Below are 13415 nucleotides of genomic sequence, written 5' to 3'. Positions count from 1 at the left end.
GAGCCTACATGGCATCCTTGGCCTTTCTCTCTGAGTGCTCTGTGAACTTTCAACTCATTAAAGTGCTTCCCTGATCCAGGGTCATCTGGATCCTCCCTGAGATAGGCCTGGTTTCCTGGTGGCCAAACCAGCCACCCAACTTTCTTCTTGCCACATCCCTTCATCCCCACCAGTATGCCTGAGATTACCTGACCCTGAGCCAGTTCATTGTGCATGTGGCATGACTCCAAAGGCGGTAAGAGTCAGGCTCTGGGGAAATGCAGAGATGCAATAATCTGAACAGACTCAAATGTCTCAGGGCACATGACACAACAAGGTTTACCATGGCATCCTTTTTTTAACTACTTTATTTATGTGTGATTAACATATAAAGAGCTGTGCATATTGGGGGTACACAACTTGATGAGTGTGGGTTAAGCACATACCTAAGAAACCTAGTCAAAGCTATGGTTTTTCCAGTGGTCAGGTATGGATATGAGAGTTAGACTATAAACAAAGCTGAGCGCCCAGGAATTGATGCTTTTGAACTGTGGTGTTGGAGAAGACTTGAGAGTCCCTTGGACTGCAAGGAGATCCAACCAAAGGAAATTTCCAACTAAAGGAAATTAGTCTTGAATATTCATTGGAAGGGCTGATGCTGAAGATGAAGCTCCAATACTTTGGCCACCTGATGTGAAGAACTGACTCATTTGAAAAGATCCTGATGCTGGGAAAGATTGAAGGCAGGAGGAGAAGCGGACGACTAAGGATGAGATGTTTGGATGGCATCACCTACTCAACAGACATGAGTTTGAGTAAGCTCCAGGAGTTGGTGATAGACAGGGAAGCCTGATGTTCTGCAGTCCATGGGGTCACAAAGAGTCAGACACGACTGAGTGACTGAACTGAACTGAACTGAAGAAACTGTCACCATCATCGTTCCCCACTTTTGTTGGAAAAATAATTACCATGTGATCTTCTCTCTTAGCAGTTTTAAGTACACAGTATAGTATTGTTGGCTATAGGCTCATGCTATAAAGTAGGTCTCCAGAACTTATTTATCCCACATAACTAAAACTGTATCCTTTAATGGTCATTTCCCCATTTCCTCCTCCTTGTAGACCCCAGAAACCTCATTCTACCTTCTGTTTCTATGAATTTGGCTATGTTAGATTCTATACATTAGTGAAATCATACAATGTGTTTTTGTGTGTCTGGCTTATTTCACTTACCAATGCTACTCAGGTTCATCCATATTGTTGGAAATGACAAGATTTCCTTTTTTAAAAGACTGATCAATATTGCACAGCATGTATATATCACATTTTCTTTATATAATCATCCATCAATGGACATTTCAGCTATTTCCATATCTTGGCTATTATAAGTAATGCTGCAATGAACATGGAAGTGCAGATATCTCTTCAAGATCCTGATTTCAATTCCTTTTGGATAAATATCCAGAAATGGGATTACTAGATCATGTGGTAGATCTTTTTTTTTTATTTTGTGAGAAACCTCCATACTGCTTTCCATAATAGCTGTAATAATCAATATTACCATCAGGATTACAAGGTCCCGTTCCTCCACATCCTGTCAGCATCCTGTCAATAGCCATCCTAACAGGTATGACGTGATACCTCACTGTGGTTTTGATTTTAATTTCCTTCATAATTAGTAATGTTGAGCAACTTTTCATGCTTTTGTATGTCTTTTTTTGAAGAAGGTTCTTTGCTTGTTTTCAATTAGGTTTTCTTTTTTTTTCTTTTTTTTGCTATTGAGTTGTATTCCTTGAATATTTTAGATATTAACCCCTTATCAGATTATGGCTTACAAACATTTTTTTTTTTCCGTTGCATAAGTTGCTTTTTCATTTTGTGTGTTGTTTCCACTGTGGTGCAGAAACATTCCAGTTTAATGTGATCCTATTTCATTTTTGCTTTTGTTGCCTGTGCTTTTGGTGTCATATCTGAAAAATTATTGCCAAGACCAATGTCAAACAGCATTTTCCCAGAGTTTTACAGTTTCAGGTCTTAAGTTCAAGTCTTTAATTCATTTCAAGTTGATTTTTGTTTATGTTGCAAAGAATCCAGTTTCATTCTTTTGCATGTAGATATTCTATTTTCTCAACACCATTTATTAAAGATAATGTTCTTTTCTCATTGTGCATTCTTGCTGCTTTTGTTGAAGATTGATTGATGATATACATGTGGTTTATCTCAGGGCTCTCTATTCCATTCCATTGGTCTATATGCCTGTTTCCATGCCAGTACCATATTATTTTGATTACTGTTGCTTTGTAATATAGTTTGAAATTCAGAAGTGTGGTGATTTCAGCTTTGTTCTCCTTGCTAAAAATTACTTTGGCAGCTTGGGGTCTTTTGCAGTTCCAAATACATTTTAGAATGATTTTTACTATTTCTGTAAAATATCCATGGCATCCTTTCTTGAACAGCTGATGACACAGGATTTCTGGGTACAACTACCAAGTGCCTGTCACTTCTCCATTCTTGTTACTGCTAAAAAGAGAAGAAAAGAAAAATCAGTATCCTATCAGACTCCAGACCATTTTTCCCCTCTTTCAAAGTCAGTTTCTTTATCCCAGAAAAACACTGTAGAGATAACTAATGAGTTGTTTATTTGCTGTTCAGGCTCTGCTACAACGGCTATGACCTGTGATGGGATATATCTTTGCAAAGCCTGACTGCTTTGTTGCACAAGGCTGAAGACCACATATTCTCCTGCCTACAGACTAAGCCAGGCAACTGATCACCCAGACGAGATATTTTTCTTTTTCATTTCTTTCTTTTGCCTTCTCCTTCTCCTTTGTTCTTTTGATTTACAGTTCTGTGCTGCTTAATGAACAATGCACTTCCCAGCAGCCATAAAGCAAGAAAAATTCAGTTAGGATTATAATCACAATTTCAATTATTTACACATGTTAGAAAATATTGCCATTGGGTTCTCAGAGTTATTTACTCTGGTGTTTTCTTCTATTTGGAAGTGCTAAAATATTAGCTCTATTCATTGCAAACTGGTTGTTTTTAACATGATTCTTCCCCCTCCCTTGACCCTGTCTGAAATCCAATTTACAGTCTGCTAAAGGCCTCATAAGTTTTTTATGGATTATTTCCTGGGGTCACATTAATCTGGCTCCTTGTTACTTTGCACTAATTTCACTTTGCCACAGTAAAGTAACGACATTCGATCTCTCGGGAATTAACCCATAGAGACCTCTTAATGAGGCAAAGCCAGAATGGAGTACATCTACTGTGTTTAATTCTCCTTAGCACAATGGAGAAGAAGGAAGAGGTTGTCCTGCCCTTCTGGGTGATGTAACTTGGGGCTCAAGGCTGGGGAGAGAGCAGAGAAGTGAGCAGAGAGGAACAGAGAAGATGCCCTGTGAGAGCTGCCAGAAGCCAGGTATGGCCAAGGCTCAGGACTCCGTCTGCTTCCAGTGGGCTAGAGCCAGGACCAGCGAACCAGGTGGAGGAGAGGCCGAGAGAGCAAACGAAACAGCAAAGGAGGATAGATGGGCGGGGGAGGCTTCTCTGCTTTCACTGGACACGTGTTCTCACAGGACATGACTTCTCTCCTCCAGTCGTCTCGCCCTCAAAGCCCACTTCGTAACTCATTACAGGCACTTTTGTCTTCAGTGGAAACTTAAGTGATGAGAAGACAGAGCAAGATTCTGCTCCCCTTTTCTCTTGAGGAGGTCTAGGGTTGTTAGGAGAAGGCAATGGCACCCCACTCCAGTACTCTTGCCTGGAGAATCCCAGGGATGGGGGAGCCTGGTGGACTGCCATCCATGGGGCCGCACAGAGTCAGACGTGACTGAAGCAACTTAGCAGCAGACTTAGTAGCAGGGTGGTTGAGATTTCCTTTTCCAAAAACAAAAGCAACAAACTCTTGCAAAGTTTTGCAAGGAGTTAAAGCAAAAACTTAACATTTATTTGAGAAGAAAAGAAGAGTTTCTGTCAGATTGTAAACCGAGGATAAGAATGACTTGCAACTGTAATTTTTATGATGAATTGATACAGAAAATATAAAACAGTACCGATGAACCTATTTGCAGGGCAGGAATAGAGATGCAGACATAGAGAATGGACTTGTGGATATAGCAGAAGTAGGGGAGGGTGGAAGAAATTGAGAGAGTAGCATTGAAATACCCACTCCAGTGTTCTTGCCTGGAGAATCCCAGGGACGGGAGAGCCTAGTGCGCTGCCGTCTATGGGGTCGCACAGAATCAGACACGACTGAAGTGACTTAGCAGCAGCAGCAGCAACATTGAAATAGATACAGTACAATGTATAAAATGATTTCCCAAGCGGCTCAGCGGCAAAGAATCTGCCTGTAATGTAGGAGATGCAGAGACACAGGTTCAATCCCTGGATCATAAAGATCCCCTGGAGGAGGGTATGGCAACCCACTTCAGTATTTTTGACTGGAAAATCCCATGGACAGAGAAGCCTGGCAGGCTACAGTCCACAGGGTCACAAAGAGTCGGACATGAGTGAAGCAACTGACCATGCGCGCATGCATCCACGTGTAAAATAGATAGTGGGGAGTATGGCTTGGTGCTCTGTGATGACCTAGGGGGATAGGATGGAGAGCAGGGAGTAGAAGAGAGGTTCAAGAGGGAAGGAATATATGTATATTCTGGCTGGCTCCCATTGTGGTATGGCAGAAACCAACACAATATTACACAGCAATTATCCTTCGATTTGAAAATTTTTTAATAAATAAATAAAAATAAAAAGCATTTAAACAGAATATCTGTTGAGAGAATGTAGAAAGAATGCATGTCAAGCCCCTAGCACAGTGACTTGATATGAAAAGGCATCTCTAAAGGGCAGCTGATATTATTTACATTGCTATTATATTCTTCAAGCAGATTTTTGTCATTTAGCAACAACTGGCCACTAAAAACACCCTTAGGAATAAATTACTTTTTAAAACCGCACATTCATCAAGTGTCTTCTTACTGAATTTTCATATCAGTCAGGTAGGAGGAGCAGGTAGTTTAATTCTATTTCACAGATAAGGGAACAGGCTATGGAGGTTAAGTGAGTGTGTATTTGCTCAGTCATTAAGTTGTGTCTGGCTTTTTGCAACCCCATGGACCGTAGCCTGGCAGGCTCCCCTGTCCATGGAGTTTTCTAGGCAAGAATACTGGAATAGGATGACATTTCAGAGTCGTACACAACTGAGCAACTGAACTGAACTGAACTTCCTACTCCAGGCAATCTTCCTGATACAGGGACTAAACCCATGTCTCCTGCATTGGGAGGCAGATTCTCCACTGAGCCACTTAGGGAAGCCCCATGGAGGTTAAGTAACCAATGGTAAATAGTTGCTCTGGGATGAGAACTAGCCTGCTTCTCTCAGTTCTTTCCTATCTCCTCTCTTCTTAATTATCTTCCTGCCAAATGTAAGGGGCTACCATCTGGGAAATATCTGAACTTTTCCTGCTGTGTCAGAGACTAAAGGGGAAGTGGCTTGAGTATGTCTATCAAGATTGAAATATTAGCAAACTCATTTGGGCCAAAGCATACAAGTCACATGCTCCAAATGACTTTATCAGTAAGAAGAACTGATATGTTGATCTCTTTCTATATTGCTATCAGATCCAACTCTTGAACTGGAAAGATAAGAAAAGTGTGTTATATCCTGGTACCTTGGTCTCCCCCCACCCACAAAAAATAAACAACATGTAAAGAAAAAATATCAATAACCTCAGAAATGCAGATGACACCACCCTTATGGCAGAAAGTGAAGAACAGCTAAAAAGATTCTTGATGATGGTGAAAGAGGAGAATGAAAATCTGGCTTAAACTCAATATTCAAAAAACTAAGATCATGTTATCCAGTCCCATCACTTCATGGCAAATAGATGGAGAAACAATGGAAACAGTGACAGACTATTTTCTTGGGCTCCCAAATCACTTCAGATGGTGACTGCAGCCATGAAATTAAAAGATGTTTGCTTCTTGAAAGAAAAGCCATGACCATATTGAAAAGCAGAGACATTACTTTACCAACAAAAGTCCATGTAGTCAAAGCTATGGTTTTTCCATTGGTCATGTATGGGTGTGAGAGCTGGACCATGAAAAATACTGAGCACCAAAGAATTGATGCTTTTATACTATGGTGTTGGAGAAGACTCTTGAGAATCCCATGGACTGCAAGGAGATCACACCAGTCAGTCCTAAAGGAAATCAACCCTGAATATTCATTGGAAGGACTGATGTTGAAGCTGAAACTCCAATACTTTGGCCACCTGATGCAAAGAGCCAACTCATAGGAAAAGACCCTGACGCTGGGACGGATAGAAGGCAGGAAGAGAAGGGGTCAGCAGAGGATGAAATGGTTGGATGGCATCACTGAATCAATGGACGTGATTTTGAGGAAGCTCCAGGAGATGGTGAAGGACAGTGAAGCCTGGCGTGCTGTAGTCCATGGGGCTGCAAAGAGTCAGACAAGACTGAGTGACTGAACAACAGCAAAGTATCAGTGAACATGAGGCAACACTGGGGAATTGTACTCTGTTGTGCAGATGAAAATTGCAAGTGGTCTGATCTTAACGTTAACACGAAGCCAGCATACAAGCTGGGAAAATTGCATTGCCCTAATTGTTATCTCAGAAGATAATTTTATTTTGAAGAGACATTTAAAAGGGAAAATATAATTTCTGGACTTTACAGAAGAGACAGCTAAATTGTGTGTTATAGATAGATGTGATCAAAATCAGGAGTTCAAATCATTGTGTAACAAAAAAGTTAGTGGCTGACCCTAATATGATAGTAAATTAAAAAGTCATTATAATGATGATAATTTCATATACAGAGTAATCAAGGGCAGTTTTGAGTAATGGTAATTCAATGACTTTTTCTACATCAATAAATCCACTAACATCCTTCAGATAAGATTTAGGCTGGTGCTTAAATTGTGAAACTACATTTAGTGAAGTTTCCATTTGTCCTCAGTTCATCCATCAGTTCTTCCCAAAAGACTTCAATAGCAGAGCATTCATTAATCACTCTTTAATATGTTGGATGCATTACATGATATATTTCCATCTCCCTTTCATTTAGACTTAGTTGCCAATATACTTTCAGAACCAAAATTAATTAAAATAAATCAAGTTCAGTGATTAGGCATTGTTCCTGGCATTTGATCTTGAGTAGTAATGTAATGGAAAGAAAAGTCAGTAACTTATGCATTTTTCTAGCCTTAAATATTTCAAACAAAAACAAAAACTTCTCTTAAAAAACTTCAAGGCATAAAAGTCCTTCATCTGAAAGGAGATTCCCAATTGCCAGAGAGAAAGAGCACTGTAATTTAGGCATGACCAGTTGTAATGCAAACTACAGCAGGAACTAAATTTTTCAATGTGGAACCCTCTGGCACAGAGAAAACACAATAGAAAAATTGAAAATTGGTAGTGTCTAGTCAGGGAAGAAGAAATATAAACAAAATGTATTTGAGGGAAATTCAACCTTACCAGTAGTCAAAGAAATAAAGATCAAACTTTCACTTTCAGATTTTTTAAATCAATAATTGTCAAAATTCTGTCCATAGCAAAGGATCCAGGGCTTGCTGATAAGAATTAAACAGCTTAAACAATTTTAAAAATCAGATAAAATAGGAGATCAACAGTTTTCAGAAACTGGACAACTGTTTGGTAGGATAGTCAGGTCTGAGAGAAGGGAAACAAACAAGATATGCCCTGCAAGTCACCCAGCCTAATACCTGGGGAACACTTATTGACCACAGTTTAGGGACCGAGGACCCAAACAGAGTTGAGCAGTCTCCTTCAGCTGAGGAAATGGAGTTTGAGATTCAGAGAGCCCAAGGCAGATCGTATTTTGGAGACAAATTCTGGAGAAGGGAGAGCTTCACTGAAAAAACTCTGGACATGGGCAGAGAGTGACCCTGAAGTCTTTGGTTAACTATTGATTAGCACATGAGAAAACTATAAAGGCCAAAGAAAGAGAACAAATAAAACAACTTCAGGAAGAATACAGTATAAAAAGAGTTGCTACTTTCACGAGCCATAACAGAAAGAACTCCTAACACACAGGGCATTCAATAGAGTCCTCAGAGAATATTGTCTCAGGAGTATGGCCAAATGAACCGTAGACCAAAGACTGCTCCAGGTTTCCCTTAACAAAACTGACAACAAGTAACTGTGTCCTAGAAAGAAGCCCTGAATTGTAATGTTTCAAGTGGTTTTAAAAATCCAGCAACTAACAATAGAAAATTCATAAAATCTACTTTAAATCAAAAATAATTTTTAAAGCTATTAGTCATGCAAAGAAACAGAAAAATATGGCTCATTATGAAAAGACATAGCAATCAATAGAAACAGATTCAGAAATGACACACATGATAGACTTAATAAAAATCAAGGGTGCAAAAAAAAATTCAAGGGTGCTAATCAGCTACAGTAAATGGACTTCTTATGTTTCAAAAAGTAGAGAAAACTTTAACTATGATCAAGATGATGTGGAAAGTATGAAAACATACAAATTGTGGAAATGAAAAACAGCAATATCTGAGATGAAAAATAACCCAGGTGGGATTAACAGCAGATTAGACATGGCATCACCGACTCAATGCGCATGAGTTTGAGTAAACTCCGGGAGTTGGTGATGGACAGGGAGGCCTGGCGTGTTGCAGTCCATGGGGTCGCAAAGAGTCGGACACAACTGAGCGACTGAACTGAACTGAACTGAGACATGGCAGAAGTAGATGGTATGGATAGAACAAAAAAAGTATACAACATGAAACATGAGAGAAAAGATATCATGGGGGAAAGGAAAGAATAGAAAACTATGGAACAATATTAAGTGAATTGACATATGTATAACTGGAGCCTCAGAAGAAGGGGAGGCAGTAAAACATTTGAAGAAGTAATGGCTGAATCTGATGAAAACTATAAATTCACAGGTCTGAGAAACTGAGTGACTTCAAGCAAAAGAAACATAAAGAAGCTGCATCAGCAATAAAAATTTTTTTACGTGACAATAAAAACAAAAGTAAACAAATGGAATCTAATTAAACTTAAAGGCTTGTGTATAGCAAAGGAAGTCACAAACAAAGCAAAAAGACAACCCTAAGAAGGGAGGAAAATATTTGCAAATGAAGCAACTGACAGAGGATTAATCTGCAAAATATTCAAACAGCTCATGCAGCTTAACATCAAAAACACAAACAATCCAATCAAAAAAAAAATGGGTGGAAGATCTAAATAGACATTTCTCCAGATAAGACATACATATGGCCAAAAAGCACATGAAAAATGTCTGTATCACCAATTATTAGAGAGATGCAAATAAAAACTATAATGTCTATCACCTCACATTGGTCAGAATGGTCATCATTTTAAAAAAAATCTGTAAACAATAAATGCTAGAAAGAGTGGGAAGAAAAGGAAACTCTCCTACACTCTTTGTGGGAATGTAAATTGGTACAACCCCTATGGAAAACAGTATGGAGATTCCTTTAAAAACTAGGAATAAAACTACCATATGACCCAACAATCCCTTTAATGGCATATACCCTGAGGAAACCATAACTGAAAAAGACACATGTACCCCAATGTTCATAGCAGCACTGTTTACAATAGCTAGGACATGGAAGCAACCTAGGTGTCCTAGACGAATGGAAAAACAAGATGTGGTACAGATATACAATAGAATATTACTCAGCCAAGAAAAAAGAACAAAATAATGCCATTTGCAGCAACATGGATGGGCCTAAAGAATATTATGCTTAGTGAAATAAGTCATACACATATATATATACTACTATACATAACACAGATAACTAACAAAAAAAAGAAAGAAGTCAAAGACAAATACTGAATATTATCATTTATATGTGGAATCTAAAGGGTAATACAAATGAGTGCAAAACTGTAACAGACTCACAAATATAGAAAATAAACCTGTGGTTTCCAAAGGGGAAAAGAAAGGGGAAGGGACAAATTAGGGGTTTTGGTTTAACAGATACAAACTATCGTATATAAACTATCGTATGTAAAATAGATAAGCAAGAAGGGTATACTGTATAGAAGAGGGAAGTGACTATTTCTAAAAGCCTAAAATGGAGTATAATGTACCAAATACTGAATCACTATGCTGTACTCCTGAAACTAACTTGTAAATCAACTGTAGTTCAAGTACACAAATAAATAAATAAATAAAGTATTTATATTTTTTGAAAAGCGTGGAACGGAGCACGGAGCAGTGTTGTGAAATTCCGGCTAGAAAACAGGCCGTAACAGGCTGATTGAAGAGAATGTGACTGTAGGAAGAATCACTACAGTGAAGATCACATCAAAATCAACTTTAATAACACCAAGTAAAAGTCGCTAGAGATGATATCTGCCAAGACAGAAATCAAAACTCACATCCCATTGAAGTCTCTTCGGTGATTTTGCTGAGCCTTCTTCTGAGGGTGGCGCCGGGTGAGGCCTGTGAAGTAGGCCTGTGTCACCAGAGCCTCGCTGTCTGCTCCAGAAACCCTTCTGTTCAACTGGGAGGATTGTCAAGACCACCCTTGAGTCCCAGCCTCCTACACCCATGTTTCCAGAGCCCTGAAGTCACTCTCAATAACCGGAGTGAGATCACTCAATATCCTTCATGCCCACATGGATGAAAGTCATGGCACAAGAGTCACGGAGCCCAGTGTGTCTCTACAGACTTGTAGCATCTGGCCTGCATCTGGGCCCCCTCGGGAGAGGGCCGCTGATCGCCAGAATGCTTTTCTTCTCGGGGCCGCCTTCTCCAGCCCATCATGCCTCCAGTTCTTGCTCCTCTTTGTGGAAACATTTCTTTTTCTGTGGAAGCACGTTACCGAGGAGATTCAGAAAAAAAAAATAAATAAAAACTTTTTCATTTCAAACAGGATATCCTCGATGGCTCAGCAGGTAAAGAATCAGCCTGCCACGCAGAAGACATAGGAGGCACGAGTTTGGTCCCTGGGTCAGGAAGATCTCCTGGAAAAGAAATGGTTACCCACTCCAGTATTCTTGCCTGGAGAATCCCATGGACAGAGGAGCCTGGTGGCCTACTGCCCAAAGCATCGGAAAGAGTCAGATACAACTAAGCACATAAACACAGCACAGCAAAAAACATAGACTTCTGCCACAAACGCTCATTCAGTGCCTCGTAGACAAAGCGGGGCCCCCGAGAACAATACTTGCTACCGCCCGTTGAGCTCTTACTGAGCACCGAGCACTGTGTCTGTATATGATTTAATCGGCACAACACCACCTTGAAGCAGGCATTGCTATCTTCTCTTTGAAGATGGAGAAATTAACACTGGAAGAATGATAATTTGCCAAAGTTCTCACAGCTTATAAACACCAGAGTGAGGATTCGAACTCATGTCTATCTGACTCCACTAGCCTGAGGCCTTCCAACAGATAATGAAGAAAACTCCTGGATCCCTTGACATCTCTCTCTCTTTAAAAAAAAAAAAAAAAAAATCCCTTGACATCTCTCTCTCTTAAAAAAGTCAAACTGTTAAATGTAAGATTGAACCATGTATATAGTCTGTAATGGAACTCAGGTGCCTTAAACAACAACTCTACCCTCCAAATTTCTCCAGAAAAGTATTCAGTATATATTTGTTACCAGAAGCCAGGAGTCATGATAGCCAAGTTATCTGGAAATAAAGGACTCAGATTTGGTTCGAGAAGTTCATTTGGGGCTCAACTGGCACATTTGCACTTCTGTAAACCCAAGGGTTTCTTCTCATTTATCCACACCTGTACCAGTGGTGATGCTTCCCATTTGAGTCACTTTTAGTGCTGGCAATGCACCCAGACAGCTATCAGTAATCTAAACATGAATCCTACTGGCAGAGTACAGGAAAACACGTTAGAATAAATTATTTCGTGGAGAACAGACTTGGGTTCATATCCCAGCTGTGTCACTTACTAGACATGCTCCCCCTGGGTAAGTCACAGCTCTCCACACCTCAGTTTTCCTCTTTGTGAAATGAGGATAGCAGAGCCTCACAGGGGTGTAACAAGGACAATGAGGCAATGTGTGTAAATCTCTTCACACAGTGGCACATAGGGAGCCGTCAACAAATGTTAGCTATTAGTGCCATTACCACATTGCCCAGGACACAAGTGGCGATTAAAGCCAAGGGCAAACAATGCAGACTGGAGCAATAAGCCCTTTCACTCCCTGTGAACCTGCAGAGAGGTCTTAGCAGAAGCGGAGCAGAAGCTGGGCCGCACAGAGGGGAGACTCATCGTCAGCACCTCGGAAATGTTTCCAGACATCCCCAGGCGTTGTACCCCAACGCGCCATAGTCTGTCACACTGGGCTTCTCTCCTGCCCTGGCCCCTGCCTCCCTTTCAGTGGGCCCTCCAGCAGGAGAAGACTGAGATGATCCATGAAGATAATTCCCTGGGATAAGAAAAGAAAATACTATGACTCCCATGTATATTTTTAATGGGTTTTTTTTTTTAACTTACATTTAAAAATAACTATAGAACTTCCGTGCTGGTCCAGTGGTTAAGAATCCACCTGCCAATGCAAGGGACACGGGTTTGATCCTTGGTCCGGGGAGATTCCACATGCCTTGGGGCAAGTAAACCCATGCGCTACAACTACCGAGCCCCAAGAACCTAGAACCTGTGCCCTGCAACAAGAGAAGCCAGTGCAGTGAGGAGCCATGCAGCGCAAGGAAGAGTAGCCCCCACTTGCTGAACCAGAGAAAGCCTGTGTGGGGCAACAAAGACCCAGAGCCCCCAGAAATGAATAAATACATTGTTTAAAAAGAAATAGCTTTAAAAATTAATTGTATTCATATTTGTACTGAATTGAGACATACACATATAAATATATTTGGGATATATCCTCACTATTTTTTAACTAACAAGGAGTGAAATCTGAAAAAAAGAAAAGTGAGGATGAGTGCTCTATCCAGCTGTTAAAGGTCAAGTGCCTGGCACACATCATTTGGTCCACAAGGGTCAAGTCGGTGAGCACCATCTCAGGACTATCCACTGATCATTCGCTGAAAGTGAAGTGAATGTGTTAGTCGCTCGGTCATGTCCAACTCTTTGTGACCCCATGGACTATAACCTGCCAGGCTGCTCTGTGCATGGAATTCTCCAGGCAAGAACACTGGAGTGGGTTGCCATTCTCTTCTCCAGGGGATCTTCCCAAGCCAGGAGCCGAGCCGAACCGGGGTCTCTTGAACTGCAGGCAGATGCTTTACTCTCTGAGCCAACAGGGAAGCCCCTAAGTGCCAGCTAATGTGTTACCTTTAGAAGTCAGCAGAGTTCGAACCCAAGTTATCAAGGCAGCTTGGGCTGGACTCTGGACTGGGAGTCAGAATACTTGGGTTCAAATCCTGCCTTGGCTTTTTCTTGTGTGATGTCATTGGGTAAGTCATTTAATTCTGAG

The sequence above is a fragment of the Odocoileus virginianus genome, chromosome 15 (assembly GCF_023699985.2).
Source record: "Odocoileus virginianus isolate 20LAN1187 ecotype Illinois chromosome 15, Ovbor_1.2, whole genome shotgun sequence".
NCBI lineage: Eukaryota > Metazoa > Chordata > Mammalia > Artiodactyla > Cervidae > Odocoileus > Odocoileus virginianus.
Note: the sequence above shows the minus strand (reverse complement) of the source record.